At 41.5% G+C, this 22,443-nt stretch overlaps 1 long non-coding RNA gene across 2 annotated transcripts in view; it reads right to left on the bottom strand.

The window, feature by feature from the left end:
- The window catches only part of LOC138926862 (uncharacterized), a 118,251-nt gene that overhangs the window by 75,144 nt on the left and 20,664 nt on the right, over positions 1–22,443 (bottom strand). The window contains exon 1 of one of the 2 annotated variants that reach the window (XR_011443543.1): positions 2,775–2,846. The exons of the other annotated variant lie outside the window; for it this stretch is intronic. This is a non-coding gene — a long non-coding RNA (uncharacterized lncRNA). Of the gene's footprint in view, positions 1–2,774; positions 2,847–22,443 lie in introns of those variants that run through there. 2 annotated transcript variants of the gene reach the window in all.

Genomic DNA, 22,443 nt, shown 5'->3' on the forward strand with positions numbered 1-22,443 from the left:
ATATCAGTAGGTGACAAAGTTTTATTAAAAAACGAGACAGGTCATAAGTTAGATCCTAAATATACAGGTCCGTATATAGTAACGGAAATAGGAGATAGAGATAACATAGTAATAAAAAATTATAAACATAAAAAACAAACAGTTCATAAGGATAGACTAAAAATCTTTATTCCATAAATTGCACATAGTATGGCCATACAAAGACACACATACATAGATAAATAAATACACATATTCTTTTAATAATTTCATTTTCTATGATTCTAACAACATAAAACAAATAATAAAAATAACAAAATAACTTCATTATATTACGTTATTTTTCAAAAGGAGGGAGATGTAGTATGCACATATATTGAATACCCACTGTACCGAGAGTACTTAAAGGGTGCGCACTGTAACACTTTGTTGCAGTGTTTACATTATCCAAAGTCCCGGTCATAAACCCTAAGTGGCCGAAATATGAACCGATCGTTATGGCGTAGCCCGCACACAGAAAGTGCTAGTGTCAGCATAATCGTAACAAACGGTCAGCATATGCATACCCCTCGCGCCTCCACTTGAGAGCGCATAACAACGTATATTATTATATACCTTTATATATAAGTACATAGCCGTCTCTCTGCCGCCGCCTGCGAGCAGCGCTGCTACGAGACTTAGCCTTACTTAGACTTAAGAAATATTGTAAAAGAACAGAGACATTTTGATCGTTGGAGCGGCACCTCAGCTGCTCCATCTAAATGATGGAGCGGCACCTTTGCTGCTCCTTCTAAATAAAAATCCAACTAGAACTAATCCCCTGGAGTTATCATATGACACGATAGCTTTAAAACTGAGCGACTAGTTCGCGTAGAAACGGACAGACAGACAGACAGACAGACAGACAGACGGACATGCTCATATTAACTCAGGAGGTGATCCTGATCAAAAATATATATACTTTATAGGGTCGGAGATGTCGCCTTCACTGCGTTGCACACTTTTGGACAAAAATATAATACCCTCTGCAAGGGTATAAAAAGACCCCCCATTTTTTACTACAGCTTGCACCTTCTTGCATAACCAATGCATAAATTCACCAATACATTGGTGCGAGAATTATTTTTTCCCATCCATAAGGGTGCACTGAAAAATAACATTGAAGTAACATTCACAAGGGGTTTACAAAAATTCAATATAATAAAAAATACATTATATAATAGCAACTAAAACAAGAAAGAAAAGCTAACTACGGGCGGAGCCGAAGTTGATATACCCTTGCAGTTAAAACCGGATATATATTTCAAACATCGAATATAGTTGGCCGATCCTTATGAGAATATCATAATAAAACCAATTAGTTACAATAAAATATCTAAAAAAAACAGTCCCAAGCTTCTATGTTCAAAACTACCAAAGTTGGTATTTCTACCAAAAACCATTTCCGATCGTTCAGTTATATGGCAGCTATAAGATATAGTCGGCCGAAATTTGGCATGTCGTATTGTTTTCTAACTCTAAAAACATTAAAGTTATACTATTTCCGATCGATCACGAGTTCCGACTTATATACTGCGTGCAAAGGAAAGAAGGGTGTGTGCAAAGTTTCAAGACGATAGCTTTAAAACTGAGAGACTAGTTCGCGTAGAAACGGACAGACAGACAGACAGACAGACGGACAGACGGACAGACGGACATGCTCATATCAACTCAGGAGGTGATCCTGATCAAAAATATATATACGTTATAGGGTCGGAGATGTCTCCTTCACTGCGTTGCACACTTTTGGACAAAATTATAATACCCTCTGCAAGGGTATAAAAAGACCCCCCATTTTTTACTAAGCTTGCACGGTGCGACAGTGATTTAGAACTTTTGAAGATACCTAGTAGAAATTGTTTATTAGGTCGAATATAGTACAAAACGGTATTTGAAATATTTCTAACACCCTCAAAATTTTGATTTATTTAGAAAAAACGCTTTTTTGGTAGTTTTTTTGCTTTTAAAAATTCCTTTACGCGTATTTTACCGATTTAAAAATTTTTGACGTTTTTCAATAGTTTAATGTTGTAGGACTTGCAATGGACTTTTGCAATGGACTTTGACGCCATTTTGTAGGTACAACTTACAAGAAATGGATAATTCCTACTAGGTCTCTTCAAAAGTTCCTCCAATTTTGTTTTTGTCGCACTGTGTTATTATTATACTATGACAAATAATGCGGAGCTTCTTATATTAAAAAAAAATGTTCTGCAAAGAAGAAATTTATCGCTTCAGGTCGACCATTTTGGCAGAAACAAACAAGAATGAATTTTTTGCAGTGAAAAGTTTTCGGCACTCCAGGAACAAAATTCATTCGGATTAGCACGATTGAGGAGAATAGGGAACACGAAAAATTGTTAAATTTCATTTCCCATATGAAATAGCAATTCCATTAACAAAGGAGCACCGAGAGCAATTGGGCTCTTCGATAGGGTCTTGACCCTCTGCAAGGGTATAAAAAGACCCCCCATTTTTTACTAAGCTTGCACAGTGCGACAGTGATTTAGAACTTTTGAAGATACCTAGTAGAAATTGTTTATTAGGTCGAATATAGTACAAAACGGTATTTGAAATATTTCTAACACCCTCAAAATTTTGATTTATTTAGAAAAAACGCTTTTTTGGTAGTTTTTTTGCTATTAAAAATTCCTTAACGCGTATTTTACCGATTTAAAAATTTTTGACGTTTTTCAATAGTTTAATGTTGTAGGACTTGCAATGGACTTTGACGCCATTTTGTTGGTACAACTTACAAGAAATTGATAATTCCTACTAGGTCTCTTCAAAAGTTCCTCCAATTTTGTTTTTGTCGCACTGTGTTATTATTATACTATGACAAATAATGCGGAGCTTCTTATATTAAAACAAGAAAGGAAAGCTAACTTCGGGCGGAGCCGAAGTTGATATACCCTTGCAGTTAAAACCGGATTTATATCGCAAACATCGGATATAGTTGGCCGATCCTTATGAGAATATGATTATATAACCCAATTTATTATAATACAAAATTTAAAACAAGTCCCAAACTTCTATCTTTAACAATACCAAAGTTGGTATTTCTACCAAAAACCATTTCCGATCGTTCAGTTATATGGCAGCTATAGGATATAGTCGGCCGATCCTAATGAAATTTGGTAAGTTGGATCAACTGATCAAAAATAGAATCTGTACTAAGTTTCAGCTTTCTATCTTCAAAAACACGAAATTTGGGTCATTTTCGATCGTTCAGTTATATGGCAGCTATAGGATATAGTCGACTGATCCTTATAAAATTTGGCACGTCGTATTATTTTGCCAAAAATAGCTTTTGTGTCAAATTTGAATTCTCTTACTCTAAAAACACCAAAGTTATACCATTTCCGATCAATCAGTTATATGGCAGCTATAGGATATAGTCGACCGATCCGGGCCGTTCCGACTTATATACTGCGTGCAAAGGAAAGAAGGGTGTGTGCAAAGTTTCAAGAAGATAGCTTTAAAACTGAGAGACTAGTTCGCGTAGAAACAGACAGACAGACGGACAGACAGACGGACAGACGGACAGACGGACAGACGGACATGCTCATATCAACTCAGGAGGTGATCCTGATCAAAAATATATATACGTTATAGGGTCGGAGATGTCTCCTTCACTGCGTTGCACACTTTTGGACAAAACTATAATACCCTCTGCAAGGGTATAAAAAGACCCCCCATTTTTTACTAAGCTTGCACGGTGCGACAGTGATTTAGAACTTTTGAAGATACCTAGTAGAAATTGTTTATTAGGTCGAATATAGTACAAAACGGTATTTGAAATATTTCTAACACCCTCAAAATTTTGATTTATTTAGAAAAAACGCTTTTTTGGTAGTTTTTTTGCTTTTAAAAATTCCTTTACGCGTATTTTACCGATTTAAAAATTTTTGACGTTTTTCAATAGTTCAATGTTGTAGGACTTGCAATGGACTTTTGCAATGGACTTTGACGCCATTTTGTTGGTACAACTTACAAGAAATGGATAATTCCTACTAGGTCTCTTCAAAAGTTCCTCCAATTTTGTTTTTGTCGCACTGTGTTATTATTATACTATGACAAATAATGCGGAGCTTCTTATATTAAAAAAAAAATGTTCTGCAAAGAAGAAATTTATCGCTTCAGGTCGACCATTTTGGCAGAAACAAACAAGAATGAATTTTTTGCAGTGAAAAGTTTTCGGCACTCCAGGAACAAAATTCATTCGGATTAGCACGATTGAGGAGAATAGGGAACACTAAAAATTGTTAAATTTCATTTCCCATATGAAATAGCAATTCCATTAACAAAGGAGCACCGAGAGCAATTGGGCTCTTCGATAGGGTCTTGACTGGAAAATTCTCTCTCCAGAAAGTGTATATAATCTTTTTCATCTTTGCTGTGCACTAGGTGTGGGAGATACTCGAATTTTACAAGATACGTTTAAGAAATACAAGCTGGTCACACTCGGACATAAGGTTAAGAAGAAGGGAAAGCTAGCTTGTTGATATACCCTTGCAGTTAAAATTGTATATATATCGAAAATAACGAAAATAGTTCCCCGGTCCTTATAGGAATTTTAAATTAAATTTAAATCCAAAACTTTTTTCTACCCATACCAAAGCACAGTGGTTGGGCTTGTATTGGGCCGCGGCCATAAGTACTTCTAGTTCAGATATTGTAACGAAATTTACACCAAAATTCACACTTTGCATTCTGTTTTTAGAATGTCTCGTTAGATTTCCGGACAAAACTAGCTTGCAATGAAAAAATGTGGTCAATTTAGAGACAAATTATTTACATTTTGACTAATTATTTTCAAGTCGATTTTTGGATTTATGGCCTACGGGAGCAACCACTGTGCAAAGGTATCTTTACCAACTTTTGTTTTCCGATCGTTTACCTTTTCCGATCGTTCAGTTATATGACAGCTATAAGATATTTTGATGAAATTAAGTAGGTCGGATCAATTTTAAAGATAGAGCCTGTATAAAGTTCTAAACTTCTATCATTAAAACCACAAAAGTTGGGTCATTTCCGATCTTTCATTTTTATGTCAGCTATAAGATATTCGAAATGGCATCGTCGTCGCATGCAGACGCGTATTTATTGTGCTCCTGGAAAAAGTATTCAATAATATCAAAAAAGTGCAGTGACTGGTTCTGTAAATCAACAACAACGCGAAAATACGCTTTCAGCGATGAAATCGCTAATGTTTATTTAGATTAATTAATTAATTAATATAAAACATAACATTTACAACTCGAACAAACTAAACCTCGATTGCAATGAGTCTAAACGACTTTCGCACACAATCACCCCAAATTTGACCGAGTTCTTAAACGTAGAGAGCGAGAGAGCGCGTTCTTGCTTCCCCTCGCTACTATCGATGTCTCTGCAGCCGCAACTGCAACAACAGCGCGTTTAACGACGTCATCAGTTAGCAGCGCAAACATTGATACTTCTGCCGCTGTGCTGCCCGAAAAGGAGACCAAAAACAAAGAAAATATTAAGCCGGCTGTGCAGACTGGTATGGATCGCTACATCCAAATCAAAAGGAAGCTGAGCCCCCTAAACTCTCAACGCAAAATAACCCGTGGCAATGCTAACATAGCTGTAATAGAAACGCCCACGAACTCAAACCGTTTTAAAATCTTGGCAGACTATGAGGATGAAGCCGAATCTACAGAAGTCGAAAAAAGGAAGCCTAAGCCCCCGCCAATTTACATACGAGAAAAAAGTTCCAACGTTCTTGTCAACAAAATTATAGAGCTCATTGGCAAGGACAACTTCCACATAATACCACTCGTAAAGGGCAACATCCAGGAAACAACATTTCAAACGAAGTCTGAAGATAATTACAGAGTATTATCGAAATACCTCACCGACAAAAAAAAGAACTTTTACACGTATCAGCTAAAAAGCAGCAAGGGCTTGCAATTCGTACTTAAGGGCATAGAGCCCGAAGTATCACCTGCAGAGATAACAAAGGTGCTACAAGAGAAGGCGCTAAGACAGTGTTCAATATCCCAAACAGGGATAGAAAGCCGCAGCCATTCTTTAAGGTTGAGCTCGAACCACAAATTAAGCCCCTAAAGAAATACGAAGTGCACCCTATATACAATCTTCAGTTCCTGCTGCACCGCAGAATTGCAGTTGCGGAGCCGCACAAACGCAGTGGGCAAGAATATGGCCATACAAGGTCTTACTGTAAACTGCGCCCGGTTTGTGTAGTTTGTGGTGAGCTTCATGACTCCGCACACTGCCCAGCGAGCAAAGATGACCAAAACTCGAAAAAGTGCGGTAACTGCGGTGGAAACCACACTGCTAACTATAGAGGTTACCCAGTTTATAAGGAGCTGAAAAGTCTCATCCACCAGACCGCCGGAGCAGCCAAAAAGTAACTTTGAAGCTCTGATGTGCAGTCTACAACAAAGCCTTACGGAGTTTATGTCGTTTATGCGTACAACTATGCAAGATCTTATGCGAAACCAAAATCTATTAATACAAATGCTGGTTTCACAACAATCCAAACAATGACTTCCCTACGAATATCTACGTGGAACGCTAACGGCGTTTGGCAGCATAAACTCGAGCTAGCGCAATTCCTACTAGACAATCAAATCGACGTAATGCTGCTTTCAGAAACAAATCTTACCAACAGATACAATTTCCAACTACGAGGATATTCATTCTATGGAACAAATCATCCAGATGGTAAAGCACACGGCGGAACTGGAATTTTAATCAGATGCCGTATTAAGAACCATTATCATACGAAATTTGCTAAAAACTACCTACAGGCCACATCCATAAATATACACCTAAATACTGGCAAGCAATTAACTCTAGCCGCCGTATACTGCCCCCCACGCTTCACCATAGCCGAAGATGAGTTTATGCAGTTTTTCAACTGACTAGGAGACCACTTCAGCAGGAGACTACAATGCCGAGCACACACACTGGGGATCTCATCTAGTGACCCCAAAAAGAAAGCAGCTCTATAATGCAATTATCAAAGCTAACGACAAGCTAGACTATGTTTCTTCTGGCACACCAACATACTGGCCGGCAGACCCAAAGAAACTTCCCGATTTAAAAGACTTTGCGATTATCAAAAAGATTCCTAAAAATCTGATAAGCGCCGAATGCCTTTCGGATCTTTCATCTGATCACTTGCCTGTCCTTTTTACTCTACTCCGACACCCAGGAACATGAGATCAATCATCAAAACTGACCTCAAATAAAACCAATTGGGTTAAGTACAGGAAGCATATCAGCTCACACATTGAGCTGAGTCCTCTCCTCAGCGACGAGGCCAACGTACACAGTTTTGTTAATTCACTGGAGTCTGTACTCGTCTCTGCAGCTTGAGTTTTAACACCTCAAACTATAAACACACAATGCATTCAAAAGAAGACAAATCTACAAATCGAACAGCTAGTCCTCGAAAAGCGACGTAACGTCGAGAATGCAATGTCACAGATCGCCATCTGCTAAGCAAAGATTAAAACATGCGTCACGTCAACTTGATCAAGCTCTACAGCAAGAAAAAAACGTATGTTCACCGCCGCTACATAGAGCAATTGTCAACTAACAGTACAAAACACTCACTATGGAGAGCTCACCCAACTCTGAGCTCACCGAAAGAAACCGCGATGCTTATTAGAAATTTCATAGTCGGGTGGGCAGCGACGCAGACAGAACCAGCACGTTTGCCAAACACCTTAAAAATGTCTTCCAACCAAATCCTGCCACCAATGTGTTTAATTTGCCGACTCTATCATATGAGCCCCAGCCTCAACATGAGCCAATTTTAAAAAATTTTAAATTTTAATTTTAATGTGAAGATTCGTCAACTTAATGTTAGTCTCAAAATTAAGAAAAGATTCAATAAATAAAAGCAAAGCTATAAAAAAAAGCTATAGGATATAGTCGGCCGATCCTTATGAAATTTTGTATGCCCTATTATTTGTCAAAAATAGAATCCGAAAGTTATGACATTTCTGATATATCACTTATGTATATGACATATAGAGTCGGCCAATCTCCAACGACTCCACTTCCATGTCCTCTAACGTCGGGCGAGTTTCCTCCGTTTGTTCGCTAGGGAAAGATAAGTCGATTATGGCCCTCGTATGACCTAGTAATTGGAGGAGGGTTGGCTCCCCGCCCTTACCTTTTTCGTCACGATTTTGTATGCTTGACCCCACGGGTCGTGTTCTGACTCGTCGCACAGCTTGAGGAACACCACTTGCTTGCTGTCCCGTATGGGAGTCTATTCCTCTCTGCCATGAAGTCGATGTGTCTCTGCCCCTGCGAGCTCGTACCACGATTCGTACTTTCTCGTACCACGAGCTCGCTACAGAGATCTACTGGCCCTCAGACACTCTTTACGGAGTGACGAGATCTGGCTGGTACACCACGGAACAGGCTGGTGGTGCAGAGCGAAGGTTGTACGCGCCTACATGCTTGACTTGCAGGCCTCATCACGGACCGGCGCAAGTGCCACCGAAGAATCATTAGACCCCCGGACTGGTTCAAGAATGCCCGGCTGATTCCAAGCAAGCACAGTATGGCTTCATGGTCGCTGGCCGTGTACATGGTGGCAATTCCCCACTTGGAGATCTGACCTTAGTTGCCGCTGACAATGATCAGGTCGACGATGGATCAGTCACTTGCTCTTTTAAAGGTTTTAGAAGACCCAGTTCCATGGGTGCTAAGATCTTTAACAAGCCTCTGCCTCTAGCATTCGTGGTGGGACTCCCCCACTCCTGAGCCCTCGCATTGAAATCCCCAGCTTTTAGCACCTAATGCTTACCTCTAGAGCTAGCTCTGCTAGAGCTTTGCAATATGCGTCGTGCGAATGGCTTGGTGCTAGGTAACCGCTTTATACCCTTGTGCCTACCCACTGAACTCTCACGAACCATTCTCCTCTCACCATTCATCTCGGCGCGTACGCGAACGTATTGCATATCCAGATTACCGCCTTGTCCGGGATGTCGGGCACCCACTCCTTGCCAGCTCCAACGCTGTACGGCTCGCTAAGATAGCTAAGTCAGCTGTAACAAACTGTTTTTCTTCTTTCCGCTAGCGACAATTTAGCCGCTCGCGGCTAGCACACAGAGATTGTAGGTTTGTTCCACTGAATTAATAGTTTGACGTGATTGCCCGAGCTCAGAAATAATACAGATAGCATATAAACGTTATAAAACCTTTAGTAAGATTGAAAAAAATTGGAAAATTTGTTATTGAAACTAAGTTTAAACAAAATATAAGTTGTAAGGGCGTTTGAAAATATTTTGTTTAATTTATTCTTGTGTAGCTTAATACACTTTATAGCATGCCAAAGTATGCATACACAATTAAAGTGGTAGATCCCTGGTGCAGGTGATTTCGACTGTTAAAATCATCCGACACAAAAAATTTTAATAGATTATTGTTTTGTAAGCTTATGGCTTTGTCCCGTACTATAACAAAATATTTTCATCTATAAACAACAAAATGGCAAACTCCCAAAAAAAAATTTTTAAATTTAAAAAATTTATTTTAAATTTATGATAAATAAAAATTATTAAAAATAAATGATTCTAGTACGGGAGAGAGGTGTTACTTTTTAGAACAACATATCCAAATTTCAGCTAGATCGGTACCATAGAATTTTGTGAATCACCTGCGCCGCACACAAAAATATCGTTCCGAGAAAAACGCGTTTAAAGTTTAGTCGCTACCGAGTAACTCATACTATTCGGTGTAAGCGCGCTCTCGATTATGTCATTATTAAATATTTTTATTTGAAACTTCAACAGTACATTCTCAATAAACAGTACTTTCGAAATATATGAAAAAAAAATCTATTTTTTCAACGTCACACATGAGACTACATCCTTAGTGCATAACTCTGGTTAGTCGTCCGCTCAACATTCCGCCGATGAAAGGCATTTGTCACAACTCTTCTTCTTCACAACATTTTTCACAACTCACAACTGGACTCTTCTTCGGATCCTGCTCCTTCTGGGTTCCGCTCGGTTCCGACGTTGGCGTTTCCTGTTGTTCCTGTTTCTATTGTCGCTGCTGCTGCTCGGTCGCTGCTGTTCCTGTTGCTCTGTCTGCCCTCCTACTCTTCGGGCACATTATCGGGTCGTCTGCGACTAGTCTTCACACACTTGCGCGCATACGCTATCTGTGATGGGCCAAGGACTGGGCGTCACGCCTGCGCTACGCCAAGGAAATACCGCCCATACGCGCTAGCTATTCCGTATCGGGAGTTGGCCGCTGGGCGTCGCGCCTATGCTTAGGAAACACCGCACATACGCGCTAGCGAGTCCGGATTGGGAGTTTGCCGTCAAAGACCATGCGTCGCGCCTCAGCTACATCAAGGAAACGTTGCGCATAAGCGCTAGCGAATCCGGATTGGGAGTTTCTTGACTGGTGACCGGGGTGACACAGCTTTCTCTTCGCCTAAGGTGTGTAGAAGAATTTCCTGCGCCGATCTGCAGTGATTAAGATTAAGCTGAATCAATCTATCCTGCGCTTTTTCTTATCGGAGCACTAGGCGTTTTTATGTCCGCTTTCGCCACAGCGAATGCAGCATCCGCTTTAATTGATTGAGCTTCGGCACTTGCTCGCGATATGGACAACTTCCAGTCATAGGTAGCACCTCGGTTGACTGTACCTCGCCGGAATCGCCCGGTCTATCCAATCTTCGCTAGGCACTCCAATGATAGTTCTCTGCGTGTCCCTAGATGTTGCGATTAGGTTCCTGATCAGCACCGATTTCCCGTCCACGTCGAGCTGGTTTTCGATAGCTTTTCGAATGTCCTCTTCCGTCTTGTGTCCTTTTTCTTTGTGTTTTTCTTGTGTCCTGACACAGTGATCGCACTTCGGCAGCTCCCTGTAGCACCTTCTAGAGGTTCTCCCTCGTAGCATCCGTGCTATCCATTCGGTTTTTAGAGATCTCGAGCAGAAGGTTCCCTTCTGCGGAAGGTTTTTCTGGCGAAGTGGCGCATCATGTTCACATTTTGGCAAAATTCCTTTAGCTGGCCGTCCTGCCGTCTGGTGACCAAGACAAGCACATCGCAATTCTTCATGCCCCTGGCTTTCACGACTAAAACGTCGGGGCGGGCGAACGTCCTAGTCTTCTTTCGGGTAGCAGCTTCCCATCCTGTTCCTGGTGCTGCGGCTGATGTTTTTGGAGCCTTCGCCGTGTCTGCTTCCTTGCGCCGCATGGAGATGGTTTGCATCTGCTTATCTGACTTTGCAGTATCAGTCTGTCTGTCAGAAGGGTGTGTGCAAAGTTTCAAGTCGATAACTGAGAGACTAGTTTGCGTAGAAACAGACAGATGGACAGACGGACATGCTCATATCAACTCAGGAGGTGATCCTGATCAAGAATATACTGCGTTGCACACTTTTGGACAAAAATTTTAATACCCTCTGCAAGGGTTTAAAAATAGGGTTGTTGATTATAATTTAAATCAATATACCGATATTTTTTCGAAAAAATAATAAAATTATATCGCAAAATTTTTTCATTTGGTGGGGTGGGTCAATTGGTGATCTGTGGTGAAGCAATCAGACAGCGAAGTGCAATTAGTGTAACAAAGTGATAAAAACATGTGTCTCGTCACATATGCATATTATGCACCATGATCCATATAAAAAGTCTAATCGAAAAAACATCAACACGGACAGACAGACACATATATACAAATACTCCAGGTGGCAACCACTCAAGAGGAAATTCACCCTTGGGGAAACCCACTGTCGTGGCACGCGTTCTGGAGGCCCCAAAAAGCACCCCACTCGCGACTGACGAGGCGGTGGCTAGCTTGGCCGCCCCGGCAGTAGTAGCGACAAGCCAACAAAATTAGGAGGAAGATTGCTCGTCCGAGCTTTTCTGAGCAGCTCAAAGATCCTGCGGTCACCCATTCTGCAGGCAACACGGAGCACAGCGATGCCAACAGGCGGTGTACCCCCGGGTGAAGTAAAGAAAACCCCAAAAAGGACGAAGGAACAAAAAAGGAGGAGGAGGTGATATTGGAGGACATTATCCAGAAAACGCACGAGAAACAAGTGAGGAGCATCAATCTCAAAATGAAGGGGGTGTTCTGCAGGATGAAGGAACTGCAGGAAGGCCTAAGCGGGACCCTTTCCAACCCCAGCGATGCAGGGACGCCTGTTCGAGGTGCGGTCAGGCAGATATTGCGAAGTCGGACCAACAAACGCAAACCATCCCCATTCGGCGCAAGGAAGCTGCAGCCCAGACTGATCCGTGGCGACGGCTTAGCCAGGACAGCACGTCTCCACCACCAAGAGGCGAACCACTGGCCTCGGCGAAACCCCCAAGAATCTCGATGAGATGGGCGTTCCCAGCGGATTTTAAGTCACCTGGATGCCCGTAGCGCGGGAATAGGGGGCTGCACAGATCGCAGCTCCTGAAACAGGATGGGAAACAGCAACTCGGAGGAAGCCAAGAACATCAACCCGACCCGACGCGGTAGTCGTGAAAGCTAGGGGGATGAAGTATAGCGAGGTGCTTGCTTTGGTCACCAGACGGCAGGACGGACAGCTAAAGAAATTAAGCCAAAATGTCCAGAAGGTGCGCCGCACCGCAACAGAGAACCTTCTGCTCGAGCTGTCAAAAAACACAGCTCGAGCTGTGTGGATAGCACGGACGCGATGAGAGGGAACCTGGAAAAGGTGCTACACGAAGCTGCTTACCGAGGAAAGAAAGACAAAGTACCTGGAGATTAGAGGTACCTCGACCCGCTAGCGACGGAAGCGGACATCCGGCTTGCTCTAGCCGAGCAGTTTGAAGTGAATAGAAAGTCGGTCACGATAAGGAGCCTTCGCGCAAGATCCAGGGACACGCAGACCACTATTATCGGTCTGCCCAGCAAGATCGCGACCGCAGTTGCGAGCAAAGGGAGAGTGAGGATCGGATGGACTGTCGGATTCGGGTGAGGCAGAGTCAACCGAGGTGCTACCGGTGCCTGGAAGTTGGCCACATTGCGAGCAAGTGCCGAAGCCCCACGGATAGGAGCGGATGCTGCATCCGTTGTATCAAAAGCGCCCATAAAATCGTTAATTGCCCAAACGAGAGTACCTGCTACGTTTGAGCGTCAAAAGGTGAGACGGAGGGAAAACACCTAGCAGGAAGTCGACGGTGTCCACACTCCAATGAAGCAGTAAAGGATAGGCAGGATGCAAGTGATTCAGCTCAATCTGAATCAATGCAGAGCGGCGCAGGACCTTCTGCGGCACACCGTAGGCGAAGTGAATGTCGACATAGCTGTCCCTAGCGAGCCGTACAGCATCGGACCAGGCGAGGAGTGGGTGACCAGCAACCAGGCAAGGCGGCAATCGGGATCTGCAACAGTTCCGCGGAAGGGCCAAGTCAAGTGAGGAGAGCTGCAGGGTTCGTGAGAATCCAGTGGGGAGGTACATGGGTGTATAGTTGCTACCAAGCCCCAAGCCTCTCTCTCAATGCGTAGTGCAAGGTTCTAGAAGAGCTAGCGGTAGATTCCTGAGGCAAACACCCAGTGCTAATAGCGGGGGACTTTAACGCATTGGCACAGGAGTGGGGGAGTTCCACCACGAATGCTAGTGGCAGAGGCTTGATGGAGATCCTAGAACCCCTGGACCAGGCTTTTCTCAATGAGGGCAACCAGGAAAAATACAATAGAGCAGGCGCCGGTTCCATTATCGACCTTACCTTCGTCAGCGTGAGTTTGGATCAGACCGCAAAGTGGAGAATCACCAATATCTACACGGCCAGCGACCACGAGGCCATACTTTGCTTTCTCGGAACCATGCCAGGCATTCCCACCTGCGGCAAGGCGTTTTGGCAAGACACGCTGGACGTCCAACAATTGGAAACCGATGTGCGAACGGCGGAGCTTGATCTCCACGCTAAAGCTAACGAATCTGCGGAATCTGCTTCCTACGGTCCTTGATGCTGCCTGCAAGGCGAGCATGAAGGCGCGCACGACCTTTGCTTGGCATCACAAGCCGGCCCCGTGGTGGAAAAGTCGAATCTCGTCTCTCCGCAAAGAGTGCCAGAGGGCTAGAAGATGGGGGGTACAGGGGTAGCGAGCTCAAGGCACCGACGCGCAGGAGTAAAGGCACCTTGAGTTCAAGCCATACAGCATATAGACAACCCATTTCATACAACGAAAATGGACGCAAATATTTCTTGCGACAGGCCCCAGAGCGAGTTCTTACTCTCTTTCTTACGCTCATCGTTTATTCATCTGACGCTCATATTCTCATTGAATGCTTTCTGTAACAGAAATTCTGTTTCTCAGTCTCTGAAGAAGGTTGGTCTGCGCTTGGATTGTTCTTTGTAAGTATGCGTGTCACACATTCACATACACGGATGCATGTGTGCGTGTGATTCGTTTCGAAGATGGAGTCCTCCGATTACCTATGGAGGAGGGTACTTGCATCGTAGGATTCGCCGACGATATAGCCCTAGTGGTGTTGGCGAAGTTCGCGGGGTGGAAACCCTAACAAACTCCGCGGTGGCGAAAGTGGGGGCATGAATGTCTAGCGCCAGCCTTCACCTCGCCCCACAAAAGACGGAAGCCGTGCTGATTTCGAGCCGGAAGAAATAAGGAGAGAAATAAAATACCTAGGGGTCTGGTTGGATACCTCAATATCAGAGGACCGAGGCAGGCAAGGCGCAAGCTCATCACTAGAGTGGTGAGCTCTCAAATGCTGTACACGGGCCCAGTGTTGGCCGAGGCGATGGGAGTAAGGTCCTACGCACGAGGAATCGAGGCAGACCACCGCCTCTACGCGCTACGGACGTCCTGCGCCTTTAGGACGGTGTCGGACGACGCGGCTCTCGTGATTGCGGGGCTGATACCCATCCAAGAGCTGCTCCGAGAGAGGAAGGAGCTGGCCAACATGGCTTAGTACAGCCTTTCTTCGGCATCGGTCAGGAAGAGGGAAGTGAGAGGCACAAGTTTGACAAACAGGCAACGGCAATGGGAGGAATCATCCAAAGGACGCTGGACGTTTCGGCTCATTCCGGACGTGGGGGAGTGGACCGGAAGGAAGGAATGAAGACGTCTACCTCACGCAGGGCCGAAGCTATCTAAAGCGCTTTGGTCACGAAAGCAAGGACTGCTGCCCGTTGTGCTGTAGTGGAGTCACAGAGGACCCTCTCCACGTCCTCTTCGAATGCAGGCGATTTGTGGAGGATCGACTAACCCTGGAGGAGATCTTGGAAGAGCCCCTTACACCCAGCAGCATGGTGCCTCAAATGCTCCAGACGCCAGGAAATGGGAAGCCATTGCCGTATTCGTGGCCAAGACTATGATGAAGCTGAGAGCCCTGGAGAGAGCACGCAACGGGCGGGAGGAATAGGGCGCCAGAGTTGTGCGAAGCATTGCTTCACGGCCGTACCGCACAACTCAGGTCCCAGCTCTTACAGCCCGGTCAGGGAACAAAATATGTACAGTAGGCCCATATGATAGTCTGTAACGAAATAATAAACATGAATACAACAACACCAAAAAAAAACATATATGTAAGAGAGCAGAAGATGTAACAGCAGCAGTATAAAAGTATGAAAATCAGCAGTATGGCAGCAGTGTGAATATCAGCAGGTGTGGCAGCAGTATGAAGGTGGTAGTGTGTTGATTTCCAATAGGGCATCCATATCATAGAAAACATAGAAAGCAAGATCTTTCAAAAGCTTTAAGTGTTGTATATATTATTCTCCGGTCACCTTGGACAAGTGAACGAAAAATATCACTCGATTCTTATCTATTGGTTTTTGCATATCGAGATAATAGTGCAGCATCAGTTATGCAGAATCAGTCAGTGCAGCATATAAAAGTTTTTTAGAGCTTTTTAATCTAGCATAGTTAGGGCCAGATTTGCATAGGAAGGCTTAGACACTAACTTGCATACGCTTAAGAGATAAGGCTGCATTATTAAGCCTATATTTATAAAAAGTAAGGATGTCGGAAATATATCAAAATATCAATATATCGATATATTTTCTCTTAAAAAAATATTATTATCGGAATATTTTTTGGGCAAAAATAGTCGATAATAATATTTTTGAGTTGGTATTTCCGATATTTTATGTTTGGTCACTCTTAAGCCAGAAATTGGCATTAAGTTATCTTATCACGCCTGGAAGTACGGTTTCATCTGAACGGTTGGCTTCTGCCATTAAATGTATTGTCTGTGACTCCCGTAGTCGAATGACAGACCAGCATATAACCGAAAGAGTTTTTTTAAATCATTGAAGAAAGATTTGTTTTGTAATTAAGAGTAATTAGGAGCATTAGGTAATAGGTAAGCAGGTAAGCAGGTAAGCATTAGCAATAATTAGGTAATTAGCATTATTTAGTACATATTCCATAAATTAATTAAGTTTTAAAAAACTTTTTTTTATATTAAGTTTTTTTATAATTAAATTTGAATACAATGTCCTTAATAATTTTGTTATTTTTTATTTCAAATAACGTAAATAAAAGTTGCTTGAGAGTGGGTATAAATATTTGTTGTTTTTTAAATTCACTTTTTAAATAAAAAATAGCTCTTAGTTGCAGTTCATGGCGGATGAAAACACATATTAAAACCTTTTTTAAATTTACAAATAACCTTTTTTCAATTTTAGCTGACCATAAAAAATATCAAAAATACTCGATATACCGATTTTTTTATGTGATATTTCTTAATATTATCGATTGATATTTTTTTCACTGCAAATATCATCAATACGATATTTTTTTAAAAACCAACAACCCTAATAAAAAGTAAACTCGTTTTTATTATAATTAAATATATGGAAGAATTAATTAAACCCCAGCGGAATTAGCTGTGGATATCCGTGAAATAGTGATTTAGTGATTTTAGGCCAGGTATGTTTTGGAGTTAGTGCAGTGCAGTTTTTTTTAAAGAATTATTTTCCCCAGTGCCACGTGCCAGTGCGGCTAGTACGAGATGACGTAAACGGCTAGTACAAGGTTACGCAATGGGCTAGTACTAGATTATGCAATCAGCTAGTCTAAGTAAGGAGCTAAGGAATGCACCAATATTTGACCGGAATTAATTCCAACAGAATCGGATGGAATCATTTTCATACATTTGTGGAGTCGACAGGCGGCTGCAGTGCAGTTTTTTTTTGTGACCTAATGGACACCATAGTTTCGCTACACGGAGAGAAAACTCCTGCGAATCCGATTCTATTAGCAGTGTAATTCTATAAACATTGGCAGTATAAACAGTATAAATAAATATACATTTGTATATATATGTATATCACAATGAATTTAAAAGAGAAAAATTTGAATTTAATTGTTGTACGAACTTTGCGATAATATTTGAGCATGGCCGAACAAATTTTAGTGTAATATTTTTTATTAAATATTTTTATAAACATCTATAGCATTCCTGTCCTTGAGCTCAACGGCGGTGAACTTCGGTAAGTGGATACCAATAAAAGAAACTACATATACTTTTGCCCTATAAGGTAAATTTTGTACGTCATAAATCGTAAATAATTTGAATTTATATTATTGCAAATTTCTTAATATTTAATCTGAAATATAGCTAAAATTTAATTCCTGAACTTAACTTAATAATATAAATTCTTCTTATATATATATATATATAAATTATAAACATGAATTATAATGAAATTATTTTTTATAGATGTTAAGGAAATATTACTTTATTTAAATAAAAAATCCTAATTGGTAAAATGAATCAACTTTATATGAATATTTCTTTGAGTATTTTGGAAGTTATGAAGGTTTAAGGCTCTAACCGTTAGAGGTATCACATAGGATTGTGATATGGGGCGAATCAAACGTCTTAGATCTCGCCAAGGTCGGGTGGGTTAAGACTAAGGAATAATGACCATCTAAGTACCCTACAACTAATCCAATCACTCTCTCCCTCCTCTGAAGCTATTTGAATTTTAGGGGATTTGTTCCATTGTTTTCGGATTTGATTATAAAGTAAAATCATCCGGGTTTCTTCATGAATTATCGAGCTAGTGCACTTAATTTGTTTTGATGATGTGTAGTATGGATACGTGAAAAGAACCTCCCCCATCCGTCGAGCTAAGTCTAAGACCACAAGAAGTGCACGCCCTTCACTCCCATCCATACGTCCCTAAGGTATATCCTCTGGACCTTGCAGAACACCTTGCATCTTGGTTCTGTTTGAACTTACAGGAACACCCACACATTACAAGGTCAGCAGTATGGCAACTTGAAAGAAAAAGCGTCGGTGGGGCAGCATCGAGGAAGCAGCATCAGCAGAAAGAACGACGGAAAGCAGCAGCACACAATATGCTAATTTTAAGATATAAGGAATCAGAATTCATAACATTAAATACACATAACTATCTCTAATAAAACTGAGTGGAGTTAAAAACTCTTCTCATATATATACATCAAAATGGCGCACTTTGGGCGTCGCTTGGCAGGTAACATTTTATTGACTGGCGTGACTTGACTGACATAATTAGCGTTATGGGTTGTTGCATTCGCAAGTGCTTGCACTCTCGTTTGTACTTGGTGCACTTATTTTGTCACAAACTTTCACCTCGGCGCTTCCACCATGGAACAGTATTAAAACAAGAAGACTGCAACATATAGACAATATGAACCCCATTGGTAAACACCAAGTGTAGATAGGGTTTCTATTGCCGCGTCTTGCCATGCATTCGGGGTCGTCCTCTCTACCGTTTTCTAACAATTTTCGCTTCAAACACCTTACGAGCCGGAGTGTCTTCTTCCTTACGGGCAATGTGTTGTAGCAGTGCCAAGGTAGATACATTACTTGACGGAATCAAAGATCTAGCTCTCTGCAGTCAGCACAGAAAAGGACGCCGCGCCTATATTCATTGCTAGTCCTAAAAAGCCTATTTCTTTTCAAGCGCCGAAGTAAGCTGTAACATCACGCTTGGTGTGGCCATTGACATCAATATCATCAGCGTATCTGAAGAGTTGGACACATGTGGTGGTTAATACCGTGCAAACAAGATAGCGAGTCACCAAATACCTTGTAATGAAGGTTTTGGATTGGCGACTTCTTATTTTAACAGATGATGGTATTGCTCAATGTCATTCTCCAAACTGTGATAAGCTTTGCTGGTATACCAAGCTCAGACATGGTGGCAAATAGGCAATCTTGCTGCGAACGTAACGTGGCTTACGATGTTTTGTAAACGTGGTTAGTCGTGTACTTAGTCGACGAAAAGATTACAACTTAGTACAGACATAAGCAGCTTCAAGCAATGGGATAATTTTTTGGGTATTTAGGTTAGGGGATCGATTATTGATTATTCTACAAGAAAACATAAGAGCACACATCTCTCCTTAAAACACTTCGAATCTTGACTCGGCAATCGTTTACCTCTATAATACTAATTGGTAAAATTGGTAAAATTGGTAAAAATCACATGCCTTTTATGCAGTAGTCAAAATCCTTCCAGAGTTTTAAAGGTTATTTTGATTTACGAAAGTTTTATTCGTTCCCAGTTCAAGTTTTAAAATAAAACAAGAAAGGAAACCCTTGCAGTTAAAACCGGATATATATCGCAAACATCGGATTTAGTTGGCCGATCCTTACGAGAATATGATAATATAACCCAATTTATTATAATATAAAATCTAAAAAAAAGTCCCAAACTTCTATCTTCAAAAATACCAAAGTTGGTATTTCTCCCAAAAACCATTTCCGATCGTTCAGTTATATGCCAACTATAAGATATAGTCAGCCGATCGTTATAAAATTTGATATGTCGGATTAACTGACCAAAAATATAATCTTTACCAAGTACCATCTTTCTATCTTCAAAAACACGAAAGTTGGGTCATTTCCGATCGTTCAGTTACGTGGCAGCTATAGGATATAGGTGGCCTCTCCTTATGAGAATATGATAATATAACCCAACTTATTATAATATAAAATCTAAAAAAAGTCCCAAACTTCTATCTTCAAAAATACCAAAGTTGGTATTTCTCCCAAAAACCATTTCCGATCGTTCAGTTATATGGCAACTATAAGATATAGTCAGCCGATCGTTATAAAATTTGATATGTCGGATTAACTGACCAAAAATATAATCTGTACTAAGTTCCAGCTTTCTATCTTCAAAAACACGAAAGTTGGGTCATTTCCGTTCGTTCAGTTATATGGGAGCTATAAGATATAGTAGGCCCGGTCGTTCCGACTTATATACTGCAAAGGAAAGAAGAGTGTGTGCAAAGTTTCAAGTCGATTGCTTTAAAACTGAGATACTAGTTCACATAGAAACAGACAGACGGACCGACGGGCAGACGGACCGACGGACAGACGATGACTCCTTCAATGCTGTTTGGTCATCGAGAGTTTTCGATGCCGTAAATAAAAGACGATTTTGTATTTAAATTGAACGTTATAAATGTTTATTTCTGCATGCAGATCAAGCCGGATGATCCGCAGATAGACCGGATATGGTGCATGCAGGGACTCAAGTAAAATACAGAGAGGGCGGCCCGACTGGTCACTGCGAAGCTAAAGCTCTCGAATAATGGAGAGGGCGGCCCGACCTAGACACTGCGAGCTAAAACTCTCTATAGAAGCTTGTTGAGTCGAGCGGCCGAGAAAGAGTCGGCTTGCGAACAACAAAGCCTTTGTACAAACTTAAGCCTAATAAATAAACATTACACTAATAAATACACTAAACATTACATAAACATTATTTAAACATTATTTAAACATAAACATTAAACGCCGTGCTGCTGCTTGACCCGACAAATGCGTTGCACACATTTGGACAAAATTATAATATTCTCTGCAAGGGTATAATAAGTATGGCTCGTAGGCTGTCTCATGAACGATCTCATTTCGTTCTGGACAACACGTCAATTATAGTGGAGACCAGACCTACGGGAAATGGCATCCTAAACTAACGCAGTGAACCTGCCACACTTGGCGCTAACATTCGTTTCATAAAGCCAGTAACAGATACTACGAAAAGGGGGGCTGTTTTCATGGCATATGAAGTGAATGCATCATTATTGATTTCATATTCGCAAATTAAAATACGAATGATGGCACTAAAGTTATAAATAAGACCCTTACTCCTCGTATGCGAGCTACGAGATCATGTTGGCTGAAAAAAAGTCTAGCAATATTAATATTGTTAGTAATGCAACCACCAGCCATTGTGATTTTTACTTATATGCATTGGCATGCATATTAGCAAGGAATTGTTTACTGTGAACTCCATGACGCGGGAGTTGGAGTGAGTAGAGCGGGTTGCTTTTAATTGCCGGTTTTTCCCTTGCGGTATCGCGGGTTGAAAAGTAAGAGTAGAAGCCGTTTCTTTGGTTTAGTGAGCTTCTACGCTCGTTCTTTTGATGGTTTCTCAATAAGCTCATTGCGTGCCTCGTATTTATTTAAAAAAAATTATGCACTAGTTTTTGTTTTTACACATCGGAACTGTTATAAAAAGCTTTCATATTGCTTATAATAGATTGTGTTTCAGCGTCTTTTCGCTTATATCGGGTTACCCCATTTTTTTCATTGGTTAACTGCAATTATTTTGGAGATTTCTCGAAGCTCGGGATCACGTCACAGATCACGTCCACTCAGTTCGGTAGTTCGATTAAGCTGGATTGCTCTAGTTAGCTCCTGAATAGTCGAAACTCGATTGGCGATGAAAATATTTACACGAGAGGGCTCTTCTCAATGCTGGCGTCACAGAATCCATAGATCTCGATTTTGGATTGCGATGTTAGCGCCTTTCTAGGGAATTCAGCGCGCTTCGCGATGGAAAAGCTGCAAAAAATCATATCCCAGTCAGAATCAAGAGCTTAAGGAAGACTTTAATCCCAGGACAACTTCTAACATCACAGCTTCTGGAGAAAGATCTTTGGCTTTGTTTTGGCTAAGGGGTCATAGAGTCAGGCTACTGAAGAAAGAACGATGAGACCAAAGGGCTTTGAGGTTGCAAGTGAAAATAGCAAGTGATCAGTTGCAGAACCTTAGGGCCGAGAGTCTTTGTGAAATTGCTGCCATCATCGAACCTTAGGAAAGACTCCTGATCTTTTCAGGCACCTTATCCAGTACTTCAGCCAAATTGGAGCACCACTTCCTTATGCTAATATTGCTTATATTGCTTTCCTTATGCTTCCTTCCATTATGCTAATAGCTTCATCTATAGAGACGCCTCAGAACAGTAGATCATCCACATAAAAGTCGCGACGCAAAATTTCGGCCCCTTTTAAAAACATTAATTGCTCATCCTCTGCCAACTGATGCATTGCCCGAACTGATAAAAGTAAGGCAGGCTTCATATCAAACCTGCGACTCACCTGGATGAAATCCCGCCAAAAGAATGTACTGCCAATAGCTGTCCTCAGGAAAAAACCGTGACGCAACGATACATTATGAAAATATCAT

Source organism: Drosophila bipectinata, chromosome 4 (genome assembly GCF_030179905.1).
Source record: "Drosophila bipectinata strain 14024-0381.07 chromosome 4, DbipHiC1v2, whole genome shotgun sequence".
In the NCBI taxonomy this organism is placed as follows: domain Eukaryota; kingdom Metazoa; phylum Arthropoda; class Insecta; order Diptera; family Drosophilidae; genus Drosophila; species Drosophila bipectinata.